Source organism: Sapajus apella, unplaced genomic scaffold (assembly GCF_009761245.1).
Source record: "Sapajus apella isolate SASKATOON/1434 unplaced genomic scaffold, GSC_monkey_1.0 scaffold1860, whole genome shotgun sequence".
Lineage (NCBI taxonomy): Eukaryota > Metazoa > Chordata > Mammalia > Primates > Cebidae > Sapajus > Sapajus apella.
In genome coordinates, this window is record NW_022438786.1 from 7,315 (window position 1) to 11,285 (window position 3,971).

The 3,971-nt window shown below is 40.3% G+C and overlaps 1 long non-coding RNA gene across 1 annotated transcript; it reads left to right on the forward strand.

Annotated features, from left to right (window-relative positions):
• Positions 1–20: 20 nt before the first annotated feature.
• LOC116547014 lies at positions 21–3,701 on the forward strand. Its single transcript, XR_004266909.1, has 2 exons — positions 21–2,303; positions 3,495–3,701. It is a non-coding gene; the product is annotated as an uncharacterized LOC116547014 (long non-coding RNA).
• The last annotated feature ends 270 nt before the right edge of the window (positions 3,702–3,971 follow it).

Consider the following 3,971-nt stretch of genomic DNA (forward strand, 5'->3'; position numbering starts at 1 on the left):
TGCTGAAAAACTTTTAATTATTACTTAAGTAGCATTACTTATTATTCTGTTCAGGTTTTAGATTTTTTCATGGTTCAATCTTAGTAGGTTTTAGACTTCTAGGAATATATTCATCTCGCATAGGTTTTCCAATTTATTGGTATATAGTTACTCATTGTAGCCTCTGATGATCCTTTGAATTTCTGCAGTATTGGTGACTAAGTCACAAGTCAAAGTTCTTCTCACTCTTCTCCATCCCACAAACAGGTTATGGAAGAGTGGTAGTGGTCTCTCCTCATGATCACTACTACCCCAGGCCCATGACAAGCACTGCCATAATACCGGTGTTCACTCAGGGTCCAACAGCTCTTCAGTCAGCCTCTCGTGAATGCTGCCAGGCCTGGGACTCTCACTTCAGGACAGTGGGCTTGTCTCTGACTCAGGGCACATCCAGGAATATCATCCAAGAGCCAGGGCTTAGAATCGGGGACCCCCGAGAGTCCACTTGATGTTCTACCTGACTGTGGCCGAGCCTGGTACCTAAACTGCAAGACAAAGTTCCTTTTACTCTTCCTTCTCCTCTTCTCAGGCAGGAGTTTCTCCCTGTAGCCGGCACAGCTGGGAATGTGCTGAGTCATACCTGAAGCCAGCACATCTCAGAGTCTCACTGAAGGCTCATGGGCAAGTATTGCCTGAGTACTGCTGCTGATTATTCAAGGCCCAAGGGCTCTTTAGTCAGCTGGTAATTAATTCTGCCCAGGACTGCGTCCTTTTCTTCAAGGCAGTGGGTTCCCTTTGGTTGAAGGTATGTCTAGAAATGTTGTCTGGAAGTTAGGGCCTGGAATGGGAACTCAGGGCAGGACTCTGCCTGGTCCTCAGTTCTACTGTGGCTAAGCTGATATCCAAGTTGCAAAAAGTCCCCTTTACTCTCCCCTCTCCTCTCCTCAAGCAGAAGAAATGAGTTCTTTTTGAGCTGGGAGCTGTGCCTGCCTGGGTTTGGGGAAGGGGTGGCACAGGCACTCTCTTGGCCACCCTGTGGCATACACTAGATTGCATGCCCCGAAGTCCACGGACACCAAGCACTGCACAGCACCAGCACTTACCCAATAATTGCAGTCCCTGTGGGCTAAACTGCTTTTCAGGTTTATTAAGGACCCGAAAGCACTTTAGACCGTGGTGGTCAGGCTTGCCAGAACTTAAGTCTGACCACTGGGATGGGTGATTCCCCTTTGGCTGGGGTTGGTCTAAATGCTCCCTCCATATGTGGGCACTGGCTGAGCTCTGCTTGGTGTTGCTTTCTGCTGTGACAGGACAGCACTGAGTTTGTTCCAATGCAAAGTCCCACAATCACTGCACTCTCCTTCCTGCAAGTGCACACATTCTCTCTTTCTTGGTGCCATGCAGCTCTTGCTGTGGATTGGGGGAGGGGCAGCGTTGATGATTCAAGACTGTCTTTCCTACCCTTTTCAGCGCTTTTTCAGTGATCTGAAATTAAAAGCAGGTATTAGGATTGCTCATATGATTTTTAGCTCTTATGAAGGTGCTTTTTTGTGTGGAAATTTGTTCAGGTTGGTGTTCCTGCAGAAAGAACAGTTGGTGGAGGCTTCTATTTGGCCATCTTGCTCCATCTTTCCCACAAAAAATCATTTTAAAATTAAAAATAATGAACTCAGATATGAGTTTAATTAGTACTCCAGGTGTTTCTAAAACTGTACTTCACTTACAGAGCCCATTTTGAATGGATGCTTTTATTCTAGGGATCCTGAAGGCAAAGGTGAACATCAAACCTTGGTTTCTTCCAGTAAAAAACATTTGGGGACCATGGCAATATAGGACCATTAAGCAGAGAAATGGAATTGTGGACCAGGTAGAAAGATGAGGGCGTGGAAATGATTTTGACACATTGAGAGATGCTAGGTAGTCAGGAGCACTGACTCCACAAGGCATGTCAGGCTCTGGCAATTGTTTGGTTGTCCCATTTGGAAAGAAACTTAATCATTGTAATACATAGATGTTAAACTGCTTATCTAGAGAGATGAGGCCAAGAATGAAGGAGAAAGATGCTGATTAACAGGCAGAAGAATGCCAAAGTGAAATGGCTATTTCGCTTTTCAAGGACCACCTTTACCTTCAAGACAACATCCTACAAGTAAATACATAAATTCGCCGATGTTTCTGGGTTTTCAGCCCTTTAACTGTAATATTATTTTTAACAGAATGCTCACCTAGTCATTTCAAGTGCCACTCAGGACGGTGTGTTCTGGCTTCCAGAAGATGTGATGGCCAGGCCGACTGTGACGATGACAGTGATGAGGAAAACTGTGGTATGTATGTGCAATGGTACTTTTCTTGAATGTACAGTAATGACTAGAATAGAATAAGAAACTCTGTTAAAAATGTAAACTATTCACCGATAGTAGGACTAGGATTGAATGCTAATGCCTTTACTTCTTAAATTGTTGAACAGTATGGCATATATTTAAGTGTTTTTCCTAATTCTTGATTTCCTCTAAATTACACTTCCATATAATCCTGATATGTACAGTACCGTCCCCCTTATCCGTACAGATACGTTTCAAGACCCCCAGTGGATGCCTGAAACCATAGATTGTATGGAACTCCATATATGTAGTACTATCCTTTTTCCTACACATATGTACTTAATGATAGAGTTAAATGTATAAATTATGTGCAGTGAGAGATTAACAATAACTAATAATAAAATGGATCAATTATAACAATATATGGAAATAAAAGTAATGTGAATGTTGTTTCTCTCTCTCTCAAATACCTTATTGTACTGTGCCAACCTTTTTGAACCATGCTTAACCAGGGGTAACTGGAACTGTGGAAACTGAAACTGCAGATAGGGGTGGAGGGGGACTCCTATATTTGCAAACACTTAGTAAAAGGAGAAGCAACTCATAAATGTAAGGAATTATTTTTATTATTAAATTATAAGGCAATTGTTATCTGTTCTAAAGCCAAAATAGTAGTTCTTTTGCTTATGCTTCCCGTGTTACTAAATAGACATCTAGATACATGAAGACAGAGTTCAGACTCCAGCATTCTCAGTTTAATTGGAATTCATTCTTATGTCCTCTCATATATTTTCCATGTTGGCAAAGGATAAAACTCTTCTTGACATTTCTGCCATCGAGTTCCAAAATCACCAATGGAAAAACCATAAATTCCAATGGTAATTTGAGTGGAGTTCATTCTCATTTTATTTCCCTACAAATCTCTGTACTTGTATTAGGGAACAGATGTCAGACTATGGTCTTTAATACACAATATTTTAGAGGAAAGCAAAATGATTGAAGATCTATCCACAGAATGGTTTGGTTATGATTATTTAGCATTTCCTGTCTAAGAAGAATTGATACTGTTTCATGAAAACATATATGGCAGTAAAGCTTTTGAAATCATTTCATTCTTTTGGCCTTTGAAGTATGAAATATTGCCTTGCTCCATTAAGTGAATTTTCTGTGGTAAACATTGCCCTTCTGGTCTAGACAAAATGTCACAAGCAATCAACTGAAATCCTGTCAGCTCCTATAAATATGGACAAGTGCATCTTCTGGAAAACTCCAGCTGTCAGAATGATGGTACAATGGCTGGGTAATTTTGTTGTGGAGGAATGTACAGTGTTTTGAGAAGCTACTATTGTTTGCTTGTTTGTGGTTTTTTTTTTTAAGAAATAAATCAAAACTCATTGAATATCCCTTAATAAGTGGTTTATTGAGAATGTATTAGTTTTGTTCACTTAACTATGACTTTGATGGGTCATAGTATTTTGAGATGCAATTTAAAATAGATTATCTTAGATGGTTCAAAGAGGTTGCATGATACATTTTTGGGATGGCTAGACCTAAATTTGCAGTAGGGGACTAAATATTTGAGAAATACAAAAGCTTAGTTAAAAAACACACACACACACACACACACAGCCTTACCAAGACAAAAAATTCTAAGTTCTAGAATATATTCTC